At 37.3% G+C, this 27,961-nt stretch overlaps 1 long non-coding RNA gene and 1 pseudogene across 1 annotated transcript; one reads left to right on the top strand and one right to left on the bottom strand.

Moving 5' to 3' along the window:
* Positions 1-25,802, bottom strand: LOC110712715 (annotated as a pseudogene).
* LOC110712653 lies at positions 11,758-12,104 on the top strand. Its single transcript, XR_002509639.1, has 3 exons — positions 11,758-11,797; positions 11,871-11,981; positions 12,057-12,104. It is a non-coding gene; the product is annotated as an uncharacterized LOC110712653 (long non-coding RNA).
* Positions 25,803-27,961: the final 2,159 nt, after the last annotated feature.

The following is a 27,961-nucleotide window of genomic DNA, read 5'->3' as shown; positions in this document are numbered from 1 at the left end:
CTTATCATTTTTTTTTTGTTTGATTTTGTTATGATATTGTTGGGAATTTGATGTTGAATTTTCTGGGATTTGTTGTTTGAATGCAGTTTATTAGTGTCATTAATTATTTGTTCTTAATTGGATTGTAAATTTTCCAGATTTGAGGATTATATTCACTATTCAACTTCATTTGAGTGTTAACTGAAAAGAAATGATTTGTTAATAGTTTGAATATGAATTAAAAATTCAAAAAAAAAAAAAATCTTGTGCTTTGTGATTTGAAATTTAGAGTATTATGAAACTAATGGAGATCACATTTTGTGAAGCAATGATTTACAATAGTAGAGTCTGTGCTTTAATTTGAAAACTTGTCAATTGTGCCGGTTAGTTGAGTCATCTCATGCCTCATATAGGATTTAGGCCTTCTTTGTATATTTCAAAATAGCTTATGATTAGAAGTTAGCTAGGTAGACTATAGATATGACTAATTCACTTTTAGTCCTTCTACTAAAATATTTTATTCGATTATATCTCTCATATTCTCACCATCTGATCTTGTTCTATTTCCTTTCAGAACTACTAAACAACAACAACAAAAACAACAACAACAACAACAACAACAATAATAATAATAATAAACAATGCAATTCAATTGATCGTGGTTACACGTATTAGACTTTTTTTTTTCTAAAATTTGACCCAAAATTGATTAAAAAAAAAAAATTTGATTTAGATTTGGTATCAAATTAATAATATTTATAAACCCCAACATTGTTTCAAAGACTTAAAACACAAGTTAAACAATATACTATAAGTGAAGAAAAATTAACTTTAATTGATAGCATTTTCATGTAAAGGATCCAATATGGTAACGCATAACATATCACTTGAATCAAATCCAAACGATAGATTTATTACAGCAAGATAGAAAAAAAAAATAAAATTAAATAACATTCTGATTAGTTAACAAAGTTTGAAACAATTACACTACTAATGAGAGCAAAGTAATATATACCTTCTCATGGTATGTTTTGAAATACTTCTTTGTATACTACAATTGTAGTATTGCATAAATTTCCGTCCTTATCGCATATCAAAACCTTCAAACCTTTTTTGTTTGTAAATAACCCTAGAGATTGCAACGTAAAGTTGTCCATGACCGAAACCGGTCTCGGAAGATACAAACCAACATGTGAAAGAGATTGACCTTGGATTTTGTTGATTGTCATAGCAAAACAAACTACCAACGGAAATTGTATTCGTTGAAGCTTTTACTGGCAAATTAGTAGTATCTGATGGACTCAAAACCATTCTAGGTATGAAAACTTTAGGTCCAGAGTTACTACCTGAAATAATTTTAGCTTCAAGAATATACTTTCCTAGCTGAGTAATCACCAATCGTGTACCATTACATAAGCTAGAGGATTGATCAATATTCCTTAGAAGCATGACAGGAACGCCAACTTTCAATTTAATCCGATGATTTGGTACACCAGAGCATCTGATTGTATTTAGGAACTCGGGTGGATATATGTTTTCTATATCCATGTTTGCATCTGCCTTACATATGCTATCAGAACTCAAGTAATCCTTTTCTTCACCTAGCAAAAAGGACATAATTAACCATTGCATTAAAGATAGTACTTAAAAAAATAATAAATTATAGATCTTCTTTTGTTTATTTATACTTTATCTTTACCTGGAATTAAAGATAGCAAATATTCATTTATAGATTCTTTATCATCATGAGTTGGTGCGAGAATTGCTCTTTCTTGAAAGTATTTTGTATCCCATAAATGTTCGAGTATAGATGGATAAGTACTTTCTACAATAGCTTTAACGGGATCTTGTGCTTCCGTTATCAAATTTTCTTCTGGAATCTCCATTGTACTTTCACCAGCACTTGACTCTCCCACTTTACCAACTCCAATTTTCAATACCCACTCCGAAAATTCCCTTACATTGTTGCTTGAATCTGAACGACCAACTTGAAGCCTCATATTTCTTGTCAATTTTAGGACTTCACGAAAACTCCACAAATAAGATGAGTTGATTGTGGCAAAAACAATGTCTTGTCTACTTTCCTTTGGGATAAACGGAAGAATTTATCGAAAATCTCCTCCAAATACGATTACTTCGCCCCCAAAAGGTTGATCCGAAGTATTTAAAACATCTCTTAAGCTTCTACCTAAAGCTTTGAAACAAAATTTATAAATCATAGGAGCCTCATCCCAAATAATAAGCTTTGTCTTCATTAAAGCTCTGCCAGATCATTTCCTAGTTTTATATTGCATGTTGAGTCTTCTGTTACATTTAAAGGCATTTTGAACCTAGACTGAGCCGTTCTTCCTCGAGGAAGGAGAAGTGATGCAATACCACTTGATGAGACAAGAAGCACAATTTCTCCTTTAGATCGTATAGCAGCACATAGAGTTCTCCAAATGAAAGTTTTTCCTGTGCCTCCATATCCATATATAAAGAAGACTCCTCCCTCACCTCTTGAAACTGCACTCATGATTTTATTGTACACCTTTTGTTGTTCATCAGTGTGACTTGAAAAAAGTATATTATGCTTTTGTTGCAATGTTGATCTATCATAATGCAACTCATCTTGGATTAACTTATTTTGTCCTTCTAACATGAGCATATCATCTGGAAAAGGTATGAAAGGAAAATTTCGAAGTGTGCTGCCATTGCTTTGTAAAATTTTCTCTATTTCAGACAAAGTAAAAGTCTTCAGTTGGTCATCACTTAACTGCAAATCTGTTAAACAACAAATATGTAAATTTATACATTAACACATGCTCAAATTTATTCAAGATAATAAAAATAAAGGGACTTATTATGATATGTCCAATCATTTTAAAGGAAGTTAATATGCAACTTCATTCCTCTTCTTCCCTTGACCTCAACTTCAACATTAATATGTGTAGGAAATACTGATTTTTATCTTCAATTTTTTTTCTTTGCACATTCCATCCTAATTTGAATCTGGAGTACTGATCTTTAGGCCAATAGAAAAGGATCGAATTGAGTACTTTTTTCTTCTTCATTTAGAAATAAGCTAAGCGTCACTACTCTATCAGTATAAAAAGTTCATAAATCTGGCCAGGACTTAGGAAACCTTTAGTTTCATCAGCTGAAACTAGGTGTTAATGCTAACGTTCTTGATATTCAATTCTTTGAAAAGGGTGCCCCATGACCAAAAATATCACCTGAGTTCTGCCTCTTAATCATAAGATATGATCTCTAAAATGAATAACTAAAGTTTGCAACAAATTCTGAAATAAATCCTTTAAAGTTTAAAGTATAGAACTTGTGTTGATAATTTTTTTTTTTTACAGAAACCTGTGTTGTGTTTAGACAGTCTAGAAATCCTTTAATTTGTATATCCACATAAAAGAAACAAAAGCAGCCCACTCTTTAATCTATGAATTATAGTGATATTATGATAACAATAATCTCAGGAAAATGAATGAAAATAAAAAAATCACAACCAAGAGGCAGATAATTGGTACCATTCAGAATGCAAATATATGTTTGCATGAAGACTACAAACTATAAATGAGCTCAGAGCAGAAGCTTTTGTGCTTAATCATTAAGTGTTATACTTTTCACCATTCATACTATAACAAAATAGGTTTTTTTTTTTTTTTTTTTTTTTTTTTTTTTTTTTTTTTTTTTTTTTGGGAATTATTTCAAGCGCTAATCCCCTAGATTGAACCCCACTGTGATCATACACTAAAGTACGGTGGCGTCCAAAGGGAAAGAAGATAGAGCAAAAGAGTCGCCAACAAGTTTTAGGAACTTGTAAACCGTTCACAGGGTGAAGGTTACACCCCTTAACGATCCATGAAATCGTCAACTCCATAAGGTCTTGAACCAAATAGGGTTCGGGGATGAAGGTACAAATCCAACCTAAAAGGGATTGAACCTGCCCTAATAATAGGATCGTATTCATGTGCGCTTTCTGATTAACATACAATCAATAGGATTAACCCTAAACCTGTTTATCTATGTTGGTTGAATTTAATGCACAAACAAATCTATTTTTGGCGATCACTTGAATTATAATCATATTAACCCTAACAAGATTATTAATATCTTATTAAGCGTGATTACAAGTACTAATTCCCTTTAAACATGCATAAAAGGTGTGATCAAGCAATAAACTCATCAAGCAACATAATAATAATCATCATAATAATAACAATTATTAATAATTAAAATAATGATGTTAAAGCATAATAATAGCAAGATCCTAGGCATGATACTAACAAGATTAATAACAAACCCTAGCATGTCAATAAGCAATAAACATCAAAGCTTTAACCCTAACATGATACTAACAATCATAAATATTAGGAAGAAAATAAAAGGCATCATAACGATCATACTTGATATTAAAATTACCCTAGACATGATACTAGGAATCAAAATAACAATCTAAACATGATTTCTACATCATAACATCAATAAAAACAATTAAAGCACTTACTTTGATGCCTCGTACCTCTTTCTAATAACAAAATACACACGTTAGTAACTTCAAGGAAAATAATAAACAAAGAATTAAATTAAACAATAATTGAAAGAGAGATTTAGGACCAAACCCTCAGAAATTAAACCTTTCACGTCTAGGGCGAAGGCAACTTCGAATATGGCTAGGTGTTTCTAGATCTAATGAATGCGGAATTTTGTATTTGAGAAAAGCTAGTTTAGAAAAAGAGAGAGAGAATCAAGAGAATCTTGATGAGAGTTGGTGAGAATAGATGATTGTTGATGAGAATTGGTTATTGTTGATAAAAACTAATGATTGTTGATGAAAACTGGTTATCGAAAACGGAGTTTTTAATACGATATTTATAGAAAAATCAGCCAAAAAGATAAAATATCAAAACAGAGTTCTGGCGCACATAAAACGATGTTGACACCAGACGCACCAACATTAGCGCTAGGCGCCAATGCTAGCACCAGGCGCCAAGCGTAGCGCCAGGCGCTACAGCTGGCGTTTGGTCCTGATCTGGAAATTCACGCGTTTTCTTAAAATCAGATAAAAATTGCCGTACAGGAGGATAAAATCGTATTTCCCTCAAAAATGCTTTTTAATTCTAATTAAAACTCTGAAAAGTCAACAAAAGTCAATTTATCAATGCTAATTGAATTAGGAATGAAAAGAACCTTCTAGAAGAATCTAGAAGACTAAAACCATTCCTAATTGCATTAGGAATGATAAATCATATTAGGCCCTCCCCTAGATCATTGAGCCGCATATAAGGCTCAAACCGGGCCTAGTTCAGTAAATTGGCCATAACTTCCTCAATATTCATCGGAATTGGGCTTATATTATATCGTCGGAAAGGTCTTTTCAAGCCCCATCTAACTACATTATTATTGGACCCATATCATGGACCAACCAAACTGGATTGACTGTTTTATTAAAACAAGTTTTCAAAAACAGAGGGAAAAGAAAAGAAATTAAAACTTTCCACACTTTCACTTCATTCGATTATGATTCGACGCGAAATGTACTCATCACTGGGTTTGGTTTTGGAGAGACACAAATGGGTGTCTACAGTGTGCAAAACAATACATACCCATAATAATGTACCTACCAGTACAACACATACCCATAATAATGTACCTACCAGTTCAAGTATCTCCCCTTCTAAATGTTATATATGTTTTAATTTTCTTGTAAACTCATACTCAATTTAGTTCAAAATATTATTGTTAGCTATAATGTGATGCATGAACATTTTATTGAATCATGCAACTCTTCTTTTAGATTTAAACTAATTATTTTCAATCTATTTCATACCAATTGTAAAATGACAAAAATAGCATATTACCATCAATTTGAAGGATACATCTTTGTTTGTGAAGAATATCATCCGATAGTAAATGCCAAGTCGTATTCCACACAAATTCTGGTCTAGATAAACTATCAGACATCAATAGCATCGCAAAAAGGCTTCTTAAATAGTGTGTAGTTCCCTAAAAACTTGCTTCTGTGATGCCATCAATGTACTCTTTGTCATCATCTAACAATCCTCTTGCATAGCAAGCTTCTTAAAAGAAGGGTATAGAACATCATTAACCATTCTAATATCTTCATAACATGTAGGGCCTTTAACATAATTAAACAAAATTCTCAAATAATACTTTTCATCGCATCCTGGGGGGACATGGTATATTCTTCCAATTGAAAACGAATTTTGCCGTTTAGCCCATATGCCTTCTTTCCACACATATTTCGTTGGAAACTCAATGTAAGTGAGTTTTCTAGCCTTTGCATCATTCGTATTACGTTCCATCCATGCTAAGAATTGAGGTTTCCTTATAGTGGGTTTATTTATGACTGCATCTATAGGATCATCATCTTCAAATACTACATTTTGCTCATCAGGAAGATGAAAACTTAGTCTTTCTACGGAAGGAAATCTGTAATGCATGTCAAATCCGAAAATTCTCCATACTGCTTCACATGGTGAAATATACCTGCATACAATGTATTTATGCAAATTAATAATCAGCCTATGTATAATTTAATCAAGCTAAACTTACACACACCTACAATCATAGTATGATTGAATTTCATCAACCTTGTCACAAGATCTTCTTTAGACCCAGGATCAACAGCGGCGATAGAATCATTTCCTTTATTTATGTATTTAAATAAATACTTAATCGATCTATGTTGATTACACAATTCAATATTGATATGTGCACCATATTTTAGGATAAGTGTTGGATTGTATGGAACAACAAATCTGTTGTCTAACTTTATACCATTCTTCTTAATAAATTTCCCATCATCCCGTCTTCTATAAATAGGATATCCTTTTTCATCAACACTTGTCTCTTCAACAAAGCTCTTAGAAAAATGTTTTAAACACCTTCTTTCTTTCATGCATGGAGATTGTTTATTTAAAACACCACAAAGACCGTGCATCATAGAATCTCTAACAAGCTTATACAACTTAGGTTCCTTTATAGGATTAGGGATTTCAGCACATATAACTTTATTTATGTCACGAGCATTAGCAATCTTGTCCTCAGATTTTAAGAATAAAAGGATGTGAGCATGAGGCAGTCCATGTTTTTGGAACTCTACCATGTATATCACTGTAGGGAATAATTTCAAGCCTTTAAAAATCCCGCTAGCTTGAACCCCACTATGATCATACACTAAAGTACGGTGGCGTCCAAAAGGGAAGAAAATAGAGCAAAAGAGTCGCCAACAAGTTTTTAAGGAACTTGTAAACCGTTCATAGGATGAAGGTTACACCCTTTAACGATCCAAGAGATCGTCAACTCCATAAGGTCGTGAACCAAATAAGGGTTCGGGGATGATGGTACAAATCCAACCTAAAAGAGATTGGGGACCTGCCCTAATAATAGGCCTCTACTTTATTCTGATCGTATTCATGTGCGCTTTCTGACTAACATGCAATCAATAGGTTAACCCTAAACCTGTTTATCTATGTTGGTTGAATTTAATGCACAAATAAACTATTATTGGCGATCACTTGAATTATAATCACAATTAACCTAACAAGATTATTAAATATCTTATTAAGTGTGGTTGCAAATACCAATTCCCTTTAACATGCAATAAAAGGTGATCAAGCAATAACAATATAAAATAATATGCATATCAAGCAACATAATAAATAATCAATAATCAATCATAATCATAAATATATATAAATATTAGGAAGAACATAGGAAGCATCATACTTTTAAATCATACTTAATATTAAAGATACCCTAGGCATGATACTAGGAATCATAAAAATAATAATCTAAGCATGATATCTACATCATGAAATCAATCAATTAATAAAATCCCTTAAAGTACTTACTTGGATGCCTCGTACCTCTTTCTAATTACAAAATACACGCGTTAGTAACTTCAAGGAAAATAATAATCAAAACAATTAAATTAAATAATTGAAAGAGAGATTTGGGACCAAACCCTTAGAAATTAAAACCTTTCACGTCTAGAGCGAAGGCAACTTCGAATATGGCTAGGTGTTTCTAGATCTTGTGAATGCGGAATTTTGTGTGAAAAAGTAAGGTTTAGAAAAGAATGCTAAAAGAATTAATGTTATTGAAAATTGATGAATGAATGATGAAGAAGAGAATTGATTATTGGTAAAGTGATTGTTGATTGTAGATGATGAATGAAAACGGAGTTTTTGATACGATATTTATAGAGAAAATCAGCCAAAAAAGATAATTTATCAAAACAGAGTCTGAAGACCACAAAACTAACTTGGCGCCAGCTCTGGCTCATTGGCGTCAGGACCAGTGGCTAGCGCCAGGCGCCAATGGCTGGCGTCTGGCGCTAATCCTGATTCCAGGCGCCAAGGGCTGGGGTTGGACGCCAAATTGGATTTCAACGCGTTTTCGAAAATCTGATAAAATTCCCATACTGGAAGATAAAATAATATAATTTCAGTCGAAAATGCTATTTGATCTAATTAAAACTCTGAAGAGTCCTAATTGAATTAAGAATGATAAGACCTTCTAGAATATTCTAGAAGACCAAAACCATTCCTAATTACATTAGGAATGATAAATCATATTAGGCCCTCCCCTATATCATTGGGCCGTACTTAAAGCTCAAACCGGGCCCAGTTTAGTAAATTGGCCATAAATTCCTCAATATTCATCGGAATTGGGCTTATAATATATCGTTGGAAAGGTCTTTGCAAGCCCCATTCAACTACACCACTATTGGACCCATATCATGGACCAACCAAACTGGATTGACTGTTTTCTTAAAATAAAGTTTTCAAAAAAACAGAGAGAAGAGAAAAGAAAAGAAATAAAATAAAACTTTCCGAAACACTAGACCTTTCCACACTTTCGTTTCATTCGATTATGATTCGATGTGAAAGACACTCATCACTGGGTTTGGTTTTGGGGAGACACAAATGGGTGTCTACAGAAGCCCCCACTTTGACTGAGTTTGGAGAAACGCAAGTTTCGAAAACGAAAGTTAAAGTAGCGATAGGGACGAAGAATGATTCATAACGTTCTGCGATCCTAAATCAATCTTGTAACGCCGATACCTGCAAAACTAGCATTAGTTAAACCGATTAAAGAGTTAAGAAACGCGTATCTTGCACCGTCGAGCACACGTCTCTGAAAGTAACGGATTGTTGCTGTTGTTGTTGTTTTGACGACCTCCTGCAAGCTAGAGAATGCCATCTCGCTTAAAAACCGCTACGCCTTGTAACTGCTTCCAAATTAGAAGATTGCTTCGCCTGAAACTACCTTCTCCGCTGTGATAATATTCCACGTCCAAGGGAACATCATCGAAAATTATTTCTCTTGAAATAATTCTCATCCGCATTATGATCATCTTCCATGCCTCAGGAACTATGACCGAAGACTATTCCGCCCGAAATTACCTGCAGTTGTTTGTGACAACTTTCCGCAAGCTAGGGAATGATGTCGAAGACATCTTCTCTTGAAGTCATCCTCATTTAATGCGATAATCTCCCAAAGGAAAATACCGAAGATCCACGCCTGTCGATCCTTAAAAAGTTCGCCTGAACTTTGCTTGTGCTATGCCTGTACGTCGGCGCTCTTTGCTCTTGAACCTATATTTCGGTGCTTTTTGCTAATGAGCCAATGCTTAGGCGCTTTAAGCTTAGTGAGACGATCTTTTCATCAGGTCGATCACTTCATGTAATCAAGCCGATTACCTAATCATGTCAAATTGCTTAGAGGAGCTAACTGGCGTACCAAGGAACCCAAAATATGTCGCAGAAGGCTAGCACAACCCCAAAAGGTGGCTGACTGCTTTGGCGTCGCTGACAATCAATCAGCGCCAGCCTTACGGCATTAGCGCCATACGCTGAAATTGGCGTCTGGCGCCAAGCACAGAATGTGACGCCAATGCCTAGGGACTGGCGCCAGCACGAGAATCACTTTAAATTCCCGTTTTTAGTTCATTTCGTGCTCTGGTTTGCGAACGCTGCTCGAAAGAAGTCGAAACTTCAATTGATCGTTGCTCATTCGTTTCTCAACCGAATTCGCTCAAATTTGTTGCAAATCAAAGCTCTTCTCATCCATATTCCCGATCTATGTAAGTTTTCCTCCAACTCACACCGATTTTTATGAATTTTTGGCATGTTCATTCACGAATTTCATGAAAATTCGAAACTTATAATGCTCAATTTGCTTTGTTTATCAAGTTTTATGCCATAAAATTGCTTGTTTATGTTTGTATATTGCCTTGGGAGTAATTTGAGACTTGTTTGACTCAATTTGGTGAAGAAATGAGCAATCCACCATTGTTGGACCTCCTAAGGTCGTGAAGAACAATGTGACCCGTTCTTGTTGTTTTTGCTAGCAATTCTTGTTCAATTTGTCACAATAATCACTATAGTGTTGCAAGAAATTGTTTGATTGCTTGAAAAAATGCTATCATGCTCAATTTGAATTCGTACTCTGTTTTAGTACTACGTACTCTGTTTTTGCGAACATAGTATCATGCGGCTAGGCAAACCTTTAGATACTATAGAACCTTAATTTATGATGATTTTGCACAATGTAGCATGGCTAGACAACGAGGCTCAGGTTCACGGTCCCGAAACACTAGACGGGAGCATGATCCCGTGGAGGACGACACTACACCGTCCACTTCGCTTGGTCAGTTCCCAGAGTGGGATGAGCAGACCTTGTTCTTTTCCCCTGTCCACCACATTTCTGAGAGGGTGAGACGGGGAACCGAGCCTGGGAGGACACGACACCACGGCTCTGGCTGCGATGGTCTAGGCGATTTGTATAGGATGCATATCGCCAGAGATCGAGAGACGAGACTCCTATGGGAGTCTTGCGGACTGGTTGCCCTGTTTGAGACCTCCGAGGCTACGGTCGCCTCTAACGGGGGTCACCACGTAGTACGCGCTCTGGTGGAGTTCTTTTGGGACACCACCAACACCTTTCATTTTCCATGGGGTGAGATGATGGTCACTCCTACAGACTTCAGTCTCATCACAGGACTGGAGTTCTCTTCTGTGCCGCTGCCATTCGACGGCGGTATCGACGTCTTTTCTCTAGAGGTCGAGGAACTGTTGGGGTCGATTGCTGTTCGGGCCCGAGCTGAGGTCGAGACGACTCAGTTCAGTGCCAGAGGGATTCGCCGCTCAACGCTGGCAGCGGCTCTTGACGATGATGCGACCACCCGAGAGCAGCGGGTGCGTATCTTTGTGCTGATGTTGTTGTCAGGGACATTCTCCCCTGACAGGGGTAGTAGGGCGTTGCTTTACTACCTCCTTACTGTCCGCGATCTCCGGCGGATCGGGACTTATGACTGGGCCAGCATGGCCTATACTGACTATGTTCGCGCACTGAGGGACTCGTGTCGCCACCGGTCCTTTAGGAGGAACGTTGCTTTGTCTGCTTTCTGGAAAGTCGTAGAGGTAAACATTATTCCCTATAAAGTTTAGCCCTATATGTTAGTTAGCATTTACTCACGCTTTAGCTTTTTTGTAGATCTGGTTCTATGAGTACTTTCCTTCCATTGCGCCGGGGAGACCATCGCCGAGGGGGTATTCGGTGAGCGCCTCTTGGGGCGGCCACCATGTGGACCTGTCTAATGCACGTGTCCGGAGTCGGATCATCTCGGTACGATTTTTAGTGTTTATCTTGCCCTTCTGCGACGTTTTAGACATGTTCTTACCCGATTGGTATTTTTATAGGGACCTGAGGTAGTATACCGATCGAGGAGATGATTTCTCCGGCTCCTGAGGGCGAGCGCTTCGTGGAGCGGTCGATTCCTCATCACCAGACCAGGGTAAGTCTAGTTCTAATTCAGAATCTTGTATTCAGTTATCATGCATTTTTACAGACTTAACTTTCCTTGACAGTTCTCCCGCGAGGTGGTTTCGGCTATGGCACGATGCATAGATGCCTTCCGGAGCCAACTCGTCTGGATGAGGAACGCGGCTACCTGTCTTCGAGGCGACGCTGTCCGAGAGGTAACTTTTCTTTACTTATTATTTCTGCATTATGCTTCAGTTTTCACCTTGTTTCTGATTTAATTCTTTTTGCAGGGTTAGCCGATTGCTTCTCACACCCGTACGAGGCCTGAGGGGCGGAGAGAGCCGGCGAGGTCTAGCTCGAGACGTCGTCGCACTTCGTCAGGAGGTAGAGGTGGCCGTTCCGAGGCTGCTCGAGCCGACGTTGCCGAGGGCTCAGGGTCTTCTTCTGAGGGTGCTCCTGCTGCACCTGTGGGAGAGGCTACCTCGGCTTTCAGAGGTGGTGGGATGTACGAGGTTGGCTCGTCATCGCAGCAGCCTCCGCGGTCTCAGCCTCAGGTTGACCTTGGCTGGAGCGGTCTTGTTTTGAGTTTCCCTCCTCCTACGGAGATTGGAGCTGGTGCTGAGGCTGGAGCTGGTGGAGAGGTGACTCCTTGGACGGCGCAGTTTTATGGCATGATGGGCCTACGTCCTCCGGCGCCGTAGTGCATTTTATTTTGACTTTTTATAGAACTTTGCCTTTGACTTGTTATTTAGACACTTTATACTTTATGTTATTTTGAATTTATCTATTATTATGTTAGTGTATGTTAGTGTGTGCAAATGTGATAACAATTTTGCGCAAAAATTCCGTCATTTTTATTATTGATGGAGGGTATTATCCGACTCTCTCCCCCAAAAAGAAAAAATAAAAAGGAAAAATAAAAAGGAGAAAAAGGCTGATTTTTGAAAATTAATTCAAAAAAAGAAGTAAAAAATAACTGTTATATTTAATTAATAAATAGAAAAATATTTAGAAAAATAAAAACGGGGCCATAAAGTCATTAACTGACTCCAATTTAATATCAGAACGCAAACTGAGCACGCGCGGCTGTCCTGCTGACTTGGCGCCAGCTGGCGCCAGCCTATGGCGCGTGGCGCCAGGCGCTACACCTAGCGTGTGGCGCCAAAAGCGGATGGGTGACGCCAATTCTGGGTGGGTGACGCCAATCGACGCTGACTCCGTATTTTATCCAGATTGAAATTCCTCGCAATTCGAGCATAAATAGCCCCCTGCTCAGCCGATTCTTCACATAATTCCAGCGAAAAAATTATTTTTCTCTTTAGAAACAAAAAATAATAATCATGTCTTTAGCCACTAAAACCTTCACCCAATATTCTCATGAATGGTGTCGATCTCTCAATGCTAGAGAAAGAAAAGAATTGGATTTATTTCACTTGGGGGAATATATGGCATTAAAGGGGTAGATCTAGACATAGACTTCATACATACCGCTTTAGAATATTAGAACATTGATACACATTGTTTTAGAATAGGGTATGATGAAATTAGCCCTTTGCCAGAGGAATTTGGTGCTATTTTAGGCTTCCCTGCAATAGACCTGGTAGTAATCCCTAGAGTACTATAAGGATTTTTAGCGCTTTTTTAACTTGAAGGAAAGGGATTTATCAAAGATAGTAGATGGCAACGTAGTGAACTTAAAAGAATTCGCACGCTATTATTTTGATAAACCGCTTTCTGAATCTTTTCACATATATAGAAGAAGGGCGTTGTTATTCTGCATGCTTAATCAATATTGTCTTAGTAGTGGTAAAATTAATGAGGGTCAGTCAATTATAACCACTGTGCTTGAACAAGTTGAATCAGGGAGAAATCCAATGCCAGATTGAAAAAATTTATTAATTTTCGGAAACCTTTCGAGTACGGAAGTCGAAAATTTTCCGAAAAACACCGAAATTTGCCCAGATTTTATGACTGAATTGGCGTCAGTAATTGCAGATTGGCGCCAGCTATCGAGGTCTGGCGCCAGGCGCCAATTCCACCGTCTGCGCTAATGGCTTTTGGCTGGCGCCAGACTTTGTTCTGTGACGCCAGTTGGTTTTCCGACTTTTGTTGACTTTTTGTTGATTCTGGAACGCGGAGATGTCAAAAAACAAAGTGGCCGTACCCGTAATGGGTTGCCTACGTATCCTTTCCTAAGGAATCAGGCCGAACGTAACTCTCTTGAGTGTCCTACTCAAGTAATTATGGGTAGTATTTTTTAAGTTGGTCAAGATTGGTCATGTTTGAGAATTCATTGCCATCCATGTCAGTTAATTTCGCTGCACCACCTGACAGGATTGTTTTGACAATATAGGGGCCAGACCAATTAGGTCTAAACTTTCCCCTTTGATCTAAAACATTTTTCCTTAGCGCTTTTAATACCAAATCTCCTACTTTGATATTTCTTGTCTTGACCTTCTTATTAAAATGTCTAGCCATACGAGTTTGATAGCACTGAGTGTGATGTAGAGCTTCTAGTCGTTTTTCATCGAGTAGGATCAATTCTTCATATCGTGCCTTAATCCATTCGACTTCATCGAGTTTACTCTCTAGCGCAATACGTAGAGATGGTATTTCTAGTTCGACAGGTTGTACGACATCCATTCCGTATACCAAAGAAAATGGTGTATTTCATGTTGACGTACGGATTGACGTGCGATAACCCCACAATGCAAAGTGAAGCTTGTCAGGCCAATCCTTATAATTTTCTGTCATTTTCTCGATGATAGTCTTTAAATTCTTATTAGCTGCCTCGACTGCTCCGTTTGCTTGAGGTCTATAAGGGGACGAATGATGATGTTGGATACCATATTTATGTAGCAATTCTTCACATTCGGCTTGAAAGTGAGTTCCATTGTGACTTATCATTTCACGTGGGACTCCGTATCGACAAATGATATTCCTTTCGATAAAGAGTGCTACATGTTTTGCGGTGAGTTTAGCATATGATTGTGCTTCAACCCACTTCGTAAAGTAATCAATTGCTACTAGAATAAATTCATGGCCTCCTGTCCCTGGAGGAGCGATCTTGCCAATTATGTCAATTCCCCATGTAGAAAATGGCCATGGTGATGTGTAGGTGTAGAGCAAAGATGGAGGAACATGTTGTAAGTTGGCATAAATTTGACACTTAGGGCATCTTTTCACATATTGATGGCAATCCCTATTCATGGTAGTCCAATAATACCCTTCTCGCATTATTTTCTAGACTAACATTTTTCCATTTATATGAGTTGCACAGATTCCTTCGTGGACCATTCTCATTATTCTTTGTGCATCCATTTTCCCTACACATAGGAGAGCTTGACCTTTAGGTACCCTTTTATGTAGCTCGTTGTCTATGAGTACATATTGAGAAGCCAAAAGTCTCAAGGCTCGTTTTTCTCTTTTGTCAACATGAGGAGGGTATTCTTCCTTGGTGACATAGTTGAGAATGTCTGTATACCATGGTTCTTCTTCTTGTTCTTCATCTTCGTCTTGGGCTGGGTCGTCGTCTTCTATAGCCTGTATATATGCCGGTTTGTGCCTTTTTTCGATAGTTAGAGGCATTTGCTCGATATCCGTGGGAATCCTAACCATTGAGGCTAATCTCGCCAAGGCATCAGCAAATTGATTTTCTTCTCTAGGTAGATATGTGTATTCTACCTTCTCTAACTGATCGGTAAGAGTTTCCAGATAAGTTTGGTAAGGGGCTAGGCTTTCGCTCCTTACTTTCCACCTTTTAGATATTTGATTGATGATTAGAGAGGAATCTCCGAATATCCTTAACTTCTTTACTCCCAATGCCAGGGCTGTTTCAAGTCCTACCACACATGCTTCATATTCAGCAGCATTGTTGGTAACGTCGAAATCAAGCTTTATTGAGATTGGGACGTGTTCTTCTTTAGGTGATACTAGTAGCACTCCGACACCACATCCCTTTTGGTTTGAGGATCCGTCGAAATACAAGGTCCAAGTATCATCTTCGGTGACCATCAAATCTTCATCTGGAAATTCATTGTCCTGTATTGGTGTCGAGTCTTCTATTGGAAAATCTGCCAGAAAGTCTGACACCACGGATCCTTTAATAGCTTTTTGTGGCATAAACCGCACATCGAACTGGGCTAAGTTGACTATCCATCTTGAAATACGTCCATTGAGTGTTGATTTCTCGAACAAGTATTTGAGTGGATCCAACCGAGATACTACGAAAACGGTATGCACCAACATGTAATGTCTCAACTTAGTTGTGACCCACACCAAAGCGAGGCACAATTTCTCGAGTGGTGTATAGCGTGTTTCGTATTCGAGCATCTTCTTACTTAAGTAATAGATTGCATTCTCTTTGTTTTCTACCTCTTGTGCTAGTATGGCTCCCATTGTCTCTTTGGTAACCGTCAAATATAACCTAAGAGGTATTCCGGGAAGTGCTAGCGCTAATACGGGAGGATTTGTGAGATAGGCTTTGATCCGGTCAAAGGCTTTTTGACACTCGTCATCCCATATTACTGGTACATTCTTCTTGAGCTTTTTAAAGATTGGTTCGCATATTGTTGTTAGTTTTGATATGAACCTACTTATGTATTGCAACCGGCCAATGAATCCTCGAATCTGTTTCTCGGTTTTGGGCGGTGGCATTGACATGATTGCTTTAATCTTGGTTGGATCTATCTCTATTCTTCTAGAGCTTATGACGTACCCCAAGAGCTTGCCTGAGGTGACTCCAAAAGCACATTTTGATGGATTTAACCTCATATTGTATTTTCTTAGCCTTTCGAAAAATTTCCTTAAGGCTACTTGATGGCCTGGACGGTCCTTTGATTTCACAATCATGTCGTCGACATATACTTCTACTTCTTTGTGCATCATGTCATGGAGAAAGGCAGTTGCTGCACGTTCGTAAGTAGCACCTGCGTTTTTCAACCCAAATGGCATTACCGTGTAACAGTAAGTGCCCCATGGTGTGATAAAAGTTGTCTTCTCCATGTCTTCTTCCGCCATGAGAATCTGATTGTACCCTGCGTATCCGTCCATGAATGAGAGAAGCGCGTGATTTGCTGTGTTGTCTACCAGAATATCGATGTGTGGCAAAGGGAAGTCGTCCTTTGGACTTGCCTTATTTAGATCTCGATAGTCGACACACATCCTTACCCTTTCCGTCTTTCTTTGGAACTGGGACGACGTTGGCGACCCATTCGGGGTATTCGGATACCTTGATGAAACCTGCAGTTATTTGGTTTTGAATTTCTTCTTTTATTTTAAGTGCTACGTCGGGTTTCATTCGACGCAACTTTTGTTTTACAGGTTTCATTCCTGGGATTAATGGTATAGTGTGTTGAGCTATTTCTCTGTTAATGCCTGGCATATCTTCATATGACCAAGCAAATACATCGATAAATTCTTTAAGCAAGTTAATTAAATCGGTTCTTTCTGGTTTATTCAATGTTAGTCTGATTTCAACTTCTCTTTTATGAGCTGAATCATTTGAGATGTCAACTGTTTCAGTCTCTTCAATTACTAGTGTTTTCTTTTCAAGTGTTTCCATTGCTTTAATAAATTCTTTATCTTTTTCATCGTTAGCTAAGCAATGTTCGTCATCTTGGGTTAGGGAAGAACACGAGAAGTAAGGAGAATGAGAGATATTATTATACTCTGAGATCATTACATCAAAGAGTGATATGTCCTCAGGGACTGGATCACTAACTATCCTAGGAGAAGAAATAGGAAGGGAAGGCGTTATAGCTAAAGACTTAGAAGACTCTATGGGGAAAAACTCAGACTCAAACTCAGACTCTGACTCTGACGATTCTTCAAACATTGGCCCTTGTCCTGTCGTGATTGATATCTTCTTACCACTCGATGTAATCACCTTGATAGTCTTGCGCCACCCTTGCAATAATCCTTCAGCCGGAGTAATTATCTTTGAGGGGTCGAAGTTTTCGCTTTGTAGGACCGTTTGAATGAGTGAGGAGTTATCTTCCTCATAAACTGGCTCAATCTTTTCTCGCCCAAACAGTAATCCCATGACGTTAAAGTCAAAGCATGGAGGTGCTTTCTCCTTATGGACGGGAGTTGGGATTTCGTCAGTGAAGTAGCAATCCAAGAAAATCTCGTATCTTGGTTGTCGTATGCCATTTACAACAAATGGTTCGGGAAATTCATGGCATGGATAGTCCTCTCCTTCTTTTATAAACTGACCATTAAGCGTAAGAGGGTACTGATCCATTGGAATTGCTTTCTTTTGAATGCAAGCGTCCCTACGTGCTTTCAATTTGTCCTGGGCTCGCTTGAGATCTTTCCGAGTCGGTTCGAAACCAAGTCCGAAAGTATCTAGTTTAGGGAGGCCAGGTGACTCTATCGATTTTGCTATCCCCTTCTTCTTTCCTAAGGTCATCCTAGGGAAGTGTCCTTGTTTCTTTAGCATAGTGTTGATAATCATGTTGGAATGGGGGTCGTGGCAAAGAGATGTCCTTTCATCCTCTTGGATTAAGGAGACTTCTTCGTTAAAGCCCCATAGGTCTTCATCATCTTCGTCGTGCTCCACGTTGATGATTGGATTCTCTATTGACTTGATCCTTATTGGCAAAGCATCAATAGTGATGGAGATTCCTCCAACTATAGCTTTCACTTGTTGGTGGAGAGATGAAGGGACGGCCTTTAGATCGTGGAGCCAAGGGCGTCCTAACAACAGATTGAATGAGGCTTTGATGTCTACCACTTGAAAAGTAGTAGCATGTTCTATTGCTATTGCCGTCACATTTAGGGTTATTTTGCCAAGAGCTTGACGTCGAGTATTATTGTAAGCTCTTATTCCTTGTGTGGACGGAGTTAAATCCTCATCCTTTATGCCGAGCATCCTCGCAGTCCTAAGTGGACATACATTAATAGCCGATCCATTGTCTACAAGAGTCATGGGAACATTCATCAACGCTTTGTAGTGCTTGTCACCTTCTAGGGGTAAATCTTTGTCAGAGAAGGTGATTAGATTAATTGGACTAGGGAGATCACTCGTGAGGAAGTTAGCTAGTCCCTCAGGAGTGGTGTCAGAATCTATCCCGATTTTATCCAAAGCATTCATCACAGCCAACCTATGTTCTCGAGATGTTGCTAAAAGCTTCCATACATTCATCTCAACTTTTGTCTTCTTGAATTGTTTAACGATGTCATTGTCTTCGATGATAGGTATGGGAACTTGTTGTACAGTAGGCATGGGTTGTGTTGAAACAGGAGGTTGTATTCTCCCGGATCTTGTGAGGACGTCTATTGATAAATCTTCTTCAGCCCAAATGTTGTCCGTGGTGTATGATACATAAGGTGAAGGTCCTAATATGTCTTTTAGATAGACATCTTCTTCATCACTGTCCCATACTCCATTAACATTTATATCCTCTTCTTGGACTAATTCCTTTCTATCAATCATTTTCTGCACCAAATCCTTGAATTTAAAGTAGTTTTCTATGGTGTGTCCTCCTGACTGATGGTATTGACAGTAATATCTATCTGTTCTTTTTAATGATTTAAATGGTCTCGGTTCGAGAGGTTTGACCTTGCCACTCTCGGAGAGCATTTTAAACATTTGTGCATACGAGATCCCAATTGAAGTATAAGCTTTATTGCTCTTCTTGGGTCTTTCGGTGACTTGTAAGGGAAAGTGTTTTGCCTCATAAGTCGTTTTTACTGGTGTGAATTCTCTCTTAGGAAGTTCATCATATTTCTTGTGAAGTTCATTCATAATTTTGAGAGTTTCACGTAACAGTTGCGATGTCTCCCTCATAAATAGTGTGAGAAATCGTATGTCTTTCTCGTTTGCTGGTTCTGGAAGGTTATCTTTGACATCGAAAAAGATCTCTTCTTCTCCTTCTTCGACATTGGTTGCTTTGACAGGCTTAATGAGAGATGAGGGGTTAACTTCGCTTTCTTCATTGGAGATAGCCAATGTGTGAGCTAGAGGTGCATTGTCAATACTCGGTTTCTTACTGGCAGGAGGCAACGACAACTTGTTACTGTTAATCAGGTCTTGGATAGCTTCCTTAAGCTTCCAACAGCTTTCAGTAGAATGGCCCCTACCTTGATGATATTTGCAATGTGCATTGGGGTTCCAATTAGGCAACCTCTTCTCGACTGGTGGATCTCCAAATGGTCCAATGGGAGTTATAAGACCTTTTGCATTTAGCCGATCAAACGCGGTGTCATAACTCATGCCAATAGGAGTGAAGTTTCTCCTAAACGGTTTCTTTTGTCCTTGGTTGTTCATGGCTAGGAATTCTCCCTGATTAAAGGCGCTAACATTATTTGAGTGGGCGGTTTTGGAAGAAGAAGGGTTGTCGTTCTTCTTTCCTTTCCAGCCACTGTTGGAGTTATTGTTGGCAGCTTTAGATTTAGCTAAGTCATCTTCAATATTAATCCCAATATCATAAACAGCCTTAAAGGTATGAAGGTTATTTTGATATTTAAGATGTTTTGAATATTTTTCTTGGAGATTTTTAATGAACAATATCACGGACTCTTTTTCACTTGGTACCTCAATCATTTTAGCTGAGGTTTCTCTCCACTTGTTAAAGAAAGATGTGAAGCCTTCATTCTCCTTCTGCTTGAGGATTTCAAGTTCTCTATGGTCAGTTTCGACTTGAACGTTGCACTTGTACCTATCGACGAAAGCGTTTGCTATGGATTCCCAGGTAGAGGTCTTTTCTTTTTCAAGAGAAAAGAACCATTGTTGGCAAACGATCTCAAGAGATAGCGAGAATAGAGAAGGGAAAACCTTCTTATCGATACCCTTGATACTCATTATTGTTTCAAATGCCCTTAGATGGAAGTAGGGGTTGTCGATTGCCCTAAACTTTGGGATGTCGTTGGCACTGAACTTCTGCGGAAGAAGATCCTTATCCACCGAGACCCCTTGGGATGTGAGTTCTTGAAACTTGTAGTCGCTGGACAACTTGCTTAGGCTTTCTTGCATGAGGTCCATCTGTTGTTGCTTCGCGGGATCCTCGATCTTAAGTGCCAGAAGCTTCAGTGTCTCAGTTACAGTAGCCAGTTGGTTCTTGAGATCATTAACTTCTTCCTGAGTTGCCATTATAACTCTTGCTTTCCTCTTGCGAGCTATAGGTTTGTCGAAAAGTTGGACTTGTACGAAGAGGTTATCTTTGATTAATCGCCCTTCCTTTCTTGACCACGCGCTGTAAATTAAGCCAGTTTGCGTTTTAATTACTTAACTCGAATCAGTTTGACTTTATGGCTTTTAATTTTTTTTTTTAAAAAAGTATGCATATTTTTAGGGAGCAATAATGTACATGTGTTTAGGGAACTTAAGTACTATTATTTATTGGAGGATTAATATCCGACTTACCCCCCTAAAAAAAATGACGAAAAATAACGCGCGCACACAAGACTCCCTTAATCATGGTCAAGACATGTGTATTGGTGTGTATATTGAGTGTAAGTGACATGCTTGGACTCTTGTGTAAGACCATGGGACTTAGTGCCTAAACTCGAATATTAATTCAATTAAGCATTATTGCCAGCAAAATTAACCGAATTAAACAGAAAACTGATTAATTAGACATTAGGTGATGACTCGACAAATAATCCGAACTGTTGGCCAAGCGACAGAACTGGCGTCACAATATGGTGGTTGGCGCCAGACTTTTTAGTAAATGTCTGGCGCTACACACCATACAGTGGCGCTACAACCCAGATTTTGGCACCAATACTGGAGCCTCGGTCTGGGACTGCTTTTGATATTATTAGTCAACTGGGATATGCCTAAAGTCGTACTAGGTCAATTCCGATTAAAAGAAGAAAAAACTTTATTGACTCGAATTAATTAATTAATTAATTAATTAGGCAAAGTTCTTTAAGTCATTAATTATAATCTCAACACAAATCAACAAACGGTTAGGAGGAGCATAGAATATATATACACAACAAAAAATGCACAATTAGGCAAGTAAGCACAATATGATGCAATGAGTTCGTAACCTAACCATGGCTCTAGTTCTCTAAAGTTCGGGATATGGTTTAGTCAAATAGGGTCCATGGTTAATTGTCCAGATGCACCGCGTAGAAGCCTAACCGTGAAGGGTTAACGCGTGTGGATAGGACCCGCGAGTTTTTAGAAAAAACTCACTTCCATGGTTTGGTGAATTCAACCTCTCAGATGTACCCTTTGTTGCCAGGAGCGTTCAATCGGGTAGATAGAGCATGAATTCCCAGAAGGTTATGTCCATATGTAGAACACATATGGGTTTCAGAAAAGTGAGAAAAAATTCAATCAGGAAGTAGGATCGAGCAAACAATACGAAAAACCGGTCGAAATTAGAACACATATTTCTGGCTCGGTATTGGGGGAAATTGGCGCCAGCAAACAGAGACTGGCGCCAACTTTTAACTGTAGCGCCTGGCGCCAATATTGGCGTCTGGCGCTACGGCTAAATGTTTGGCGCCAAGCTCTGGCCCCTGACGCTACTTCCCACATGCCTCAGCAGCTTTTTGTGCTCAATAAAATCATCCAGTTTCGCGCGGTATTATTTCAGTCCTAGTTGTGAAAGACATTTCTCAAATTTCCTACGTGTAAAATCCTATGTTTTTGACTCATTACGGATGGTCTTTCCAATGAGAACCTTTTTATGCATATGACAATAATGTTAATCAAAATTACGCACATGAAATACTTAGAACTTTTCGAGTCTCATCCACTCATACTAAATCATTGCCGAAACAAATTCAGGAATTAAAATAGAAATCCTCCCTAGTGGAGTCGCCAAAAAATGTAGGGAATAATTTCAAGCCTTTAAAAATCCCACTAGCTTGAACCGCACTGTGATCATACACTAAAGTACGGTGGCGTCCAAAAGGGAAGAAGATAGAGCAAAAGAGTCGCCAACAAGTTTTTAAGGAACTTGTAAACCGTTCATAGGATGAAGGTTACACCCCTTAACGATCCAAGAGATCATCAACTCCATAAGGTCATGAACCAAATAAGGGTTCGGGGATGATGGTACAAATCCAACCTAAAAGCGATTGAACCTGCCCTAATAATATGCCTCTACTTTATTCTGATCGTATTCATGTGCGCTTTCTGACTAACATGCAATCAATAGGTTAACCCTAAACCAATTTATCTATGTTGGTTGAATTTAATGCACAAATAAACTATTATTGGCAATCACTTGAATTATAATCACAATTAACCTAACAAGATTATTAAATATCTTATTAAGTGTGGTTGCAAATACCAATTCCCTTTAACATGCAATAAAAGGTGATCAAGCAATAACAATATAAAATAATATGCATATCAAGCAACATAATAAATAATCAATAATCAATCATAATCATAAATATATATAAATATTAGGAAGAACATAGGAAGCATCATACTTTTAAATCATACTTAATATTAAAGATACCCTAGACATGATACTAGGAATCATAAAAATAACAATCTAAGCATGATATCTACATCATGAAATCAATCAATCAATAAAATCCCTTAAAGTACTTACTTGGATGCCTCATACCTCTTTCTAATTACAAAATACACGCGTTAGTAACTTCAAGGAAAATAATAATCAAAACAATTAAATTAAATAATTGAAAGAGAGAATTGGGACCAAACCCTCAGAAATTAAAACCTTTCACGTCTAGGGCGAAGGCAACTTCGAATATGGCTAGGTGTTTCTAGATCTTGTGAATGCGGAATTTTGTGTGAAAAAGTAAGGTTTAGAAAAGAATGCTAAAAGAATTAATGTTATTAAAAATTGATGAATGAATGATGAAGAAGAGAATTGATTATTGGTAAAGTGATTGTTGATTGTAGATGATGAATGAAAACGGAGTTTTTGATACGATATTTATAGAGAAAATCAGCCAAAAAAGATAATTTATCAAAATAGAGTCTGAAGACCACAAAACTAACTTGGCGCCAGCCCTGGCTCTTTGGCGCCAGGACCAGTGGCTAGCGCCAGGCGCCAATGGCTGGCGTCTGGCGCTAATCCTGATTCCAGGCGCCAAGGCCTGGGGTTGGACGCCAAATTGGATTTCAACGCGTTTTCGAAAATCTGATAAAATTCCCATACTGGAAGATAAAATAATATAATTTCAGTCGAAAATGCTATTTGATCTAATTAAAACTCTGAAGAGTCCTAATTGAATTAAGAATGATAAGACCTTCTAGAATATTCTAGAAGACCAAAACCATTCCTAATTACATTAGGAATGATAAATCATATTAGGCCCTCCCCTATATCATTGGGCCATACTTAAAGCTCAAACCGAGCCCAGTTTAGTAAATTGGCCATAAATTCCTCAATATTCATCGGAATTGGACTTATAATATATCGTTGGAAAGGTCTTTGCAAGCCCCATCCAACTAAACCACTATTGGACCCATATCATGGACCAACCAAACTGGATTGGCTGTTTTCTTAAAATAATGTTTTCAAAAACAGAGAAGAGAAAAGAAAAGAAATAAAATAAAACTTTCCGCAACACTAGACCTTTCCACACTTTCGTTTCATTCGATTATGATTTGATGTGAAAGGCACTCATCACTGGGTTTGGTTTTGGGGAGACACAAATGGGTGTCTACAATCACTGAATCAGTTTATTTGGTTATGTAGTTGCTAAATGTTAAAATTATATAAATCAATGAAGTAAAGATAAGAAAAAACTTACAAGCATTTACTGTGAAGGGAAATATCTTTTGTTTCTTAAGATCACTTATTAAGCGATCAAGTTTCATTTTAAAAACTCTAAAAAGAATGTTTGGTATCCTCTGGTTTGAGTCCTCTCTTTTGAACGAATCTAGTGATTTCTGGGCACTTTGGATTGCATGTAAATGTGATAAATAAATCTGGGTATCCATACCACCTGCATATAGCCATGACATCTTGAAAATTTTGCATCATATATCTAGCACCACCAGTAAATGATAAAGGTAAGACAATTCGTAATCCCATAGTTGATGGATCAATGTCTCCTCTCAAAAATTTATCAACAAGATTTTTGTACAATCCTGACCTCAAATATTTTTGATGTGTTTGAATGTAGTTAAGTCTATCAGCCTCAATCATAGTGTAGTCATCAACCAAAAATTGCTGAAATAACTTTCTTGACATCAATAGTGTTGCAACTTCATTAAGTCTTTCTTGTATCCGAAATGCAAAAAATTCTCTCATACTCAATCTCATCCTTTTTCTGAAAGAATTACTTTCATCATCATCCCTTAACAGAATATCAACCCTATAACCATCCTTACCATATGGAAATAACAATGGGTATTGCTTTACAAGGTAAGAAGGGTGAAGCTCATTTATACGTTAAAGTACACCTGATTGCTTTTCAACAACAATATCCCTATCGATAGAGTTTCCGATATTTTCAACAATAAGTGCTGCAACTTCAAATGCACTTGGCAGGTTGTAGTTCCTCCCATCAACCCCTCTCCTTCCGATGAGTTTTAATTTGACATTTTAAGAATCATTAGATTTAAAACGATCCATTACCATTCTAAAAGTCTTAGCAATTGGGTTGTGTTCATCAAGCTTCGTTTTAAGATCGTTAAGAATAGCATCATTCAAATCATCTGAATTTCTTAGTTGACCATGCAAAAAGAGGAAAATAATAATGTTAGGATTTGGATATTTCAGTTCACATCAAATTGAATCTAATATATAAATGACGCAAATAAGTAAGTAAAGAAATAACAAACCTCATAGCACGCTTTCGGTTTGAAACCTCATTATTTGTGTCATAATTGTAGAGTTGGCAGAATTTTGGAGATGAGACTGAATTTGGTAGCAAACTTCCGTCCTATGATAATTCTGACCATGTAAGCGAAAGGTTTAAGGTCCATGACCTTTATTAATAGTTGAATCAATTTTTCCTCCCATTGACGTGAATGCATGCATATTATTAAAAGATCTTATGTTCTCCAAAAAATTCCTACTTCTAGGGTCCTTGTTCTTTAAAAATCCACTAAGTAGTGGTGGTGGTTCTTTTAGTAAAGCGACCATAGAGAGACCACCTATTTTAAATAAGTGGTCTCATTATTCAAAAACCAAAGACCACTCATTTAAAATAGGTGGTCTCAGTTTTTAAATCTCAAGACAAACTATTTAAAACATTTGGTCTCTTGTGTAACACCCCCGATTTACTAACTAATAATAAGCAAGAATTACAGGAAAATAAACGACCTTTAAATAAAATTTGCGGAAGCATACACCTAAATCGGATGTATTACCGCCACACTCAATAACCTGTCAAGTGTTAAGGCTTACAAATCCCAATAAATACAACCCAAAAAATCTAGGTGAGCTAGTTATACCACTTAATAAATTAAACTTGATATAACAAACTAATCGAAACACTTGAGCTCCTTTAGCTACGATCATCTCTTGATCAATCTGTTACAATCTTGACTGCTCACCATTAAGGAGAAATTCCAAAATAGATCGTCGCAGGGCCACCATAAGAAAAAGACATGGCCGCAAACACAAATAGCACAATAAAACAACACACATGTCAGCAAAAAGCTGAGTAATCACCACATATCAGAATATAGAGTATAATATAATAATTAACATTAATATATCAAATAAACAATGTAGTTCGAAACTACATTACACATTGTACTCTGAAAATAACCTTTGTCAAATAAACCTCGAATAATAATACAAACCTTTACTCAATCAACTCATATAACCCATAAGTGTGCCATGCTCGTTGTTCTATACCTAGCCTTGGACATGGGTAATTCGAAAAAAAACAACAAGTATAAAAACTTGAATAATCTCAATAACCAGAAAACACCTTAAACCAGACCACATATGGGTCAATTCCCACTGTAGGGGACCATAGAAAAATAAATAATAAAGATTGTACATCATTCTTAACTCATGATTATCATCTCCTTACCAACATGCCAAGGACTTGTCTATAACGCCGAGCCTCAAACCAAGAATAAAATATAAATCTCAACCTTTAGATCTCATACATCGATCAAATAATTATTCATAAACAATCTCAACAATGGCACATGTTCCCAAATAACATAACAATTCAATTAAAAAATATCTCAACTCTTAGGGAAATAATACTAGCACCCAAAAATAATTGTTTCTCAACCCAAAAACAATTAACTCACAACCCAAAAATTATATTCTGCATTAGCAACCCTAAAACCTCAAAACAATACTCCCTATAACAACAACATTAAAACCCTAGCAATAATTGAACAATCAATATATACAACAAAAATAAATAATATGATACTCAAATCTAATCAAATCATATAATACCATAATAATTAATCATATATACAAAGAGTACAAATAATAAATCATATCACACATAACATTACGAAAATACAAACATCTCAAAAATATAGTGTGATTATACATAATAAATAATACAATCAAACATCTCCAAATTGATAAAGTGTAATTACCTTTCGACGAATCGCACATGATATATAATACAAGGGACGAACTAGGTGGACAACTTTGCAATTCACGGTTTTAATCTCACAAACAATTATGTACAGCTTCTCTCATGATGCAATTAACATATAAATCAAGTAATATGATGGTGGAGATTTTAGAATAAAACGAAACATTAAAGAAGAGTCAAATTGGGTTTATTGATTTATGCATGAAAGTTGCGCACAACCTAAAAGGAAAAGCAGCTGCTCTTTTTTTTTTATAATAAAAATATCTTTTACGGGTTAAGAATAGTTTATATACGCTTAAAATTAGAGAGTCCTATTTAAATTAAAATAGGGTTTTAAACCTTTCCGAACTCTAAAATAAAAATATGAGATTAGAAAAGTTTTTTTTAATAAATAAAAATAACTATTTTTTTGTTAAAAAAAATATATATATAAAATGATAAAAATATTCGGGTATTACAATCTACCCTCCTTAAAACAAGTTTTGTCCTCGAAACTTAAAATAGAATTAAAATTTAGGGTATTATAATCTACCCTCCTTAAAACAAGTTTCGTCCCGAAACTTTAGATAAATAACTTACTTGTAAATTTGAAAGAAAGTAAAAACTAATAAATCAAACTTTTCTGTGTAAAATATATAGATAGAGTACTAATATATTAGGGGTATTACATATTATCCCCCTTAAAAAGGAGTTCGTCCCCCAACTCAATCTAGTCACATAAAAA

This window comes from Chenopodium quinoa, unplaced genomic scaffold (genome assembly GCF_001683475.1).
Source record: "Chenopodium quinoa cultivar QQ74 unplaced genomic scaffold, ASM168347v1, whole genome shotgun sequence".
NCBI lineage: Eukaryota > Viridiplantae > Streptophyta > Magnoliopsida > Caryophyllales > Amaranthaceae > Chenopodium > Chenopodium quinoa.
Note: the sequence above shows the minus strand (reverse complement) of the source record. Positions and strands in the feature narration are given on the sequence as shown.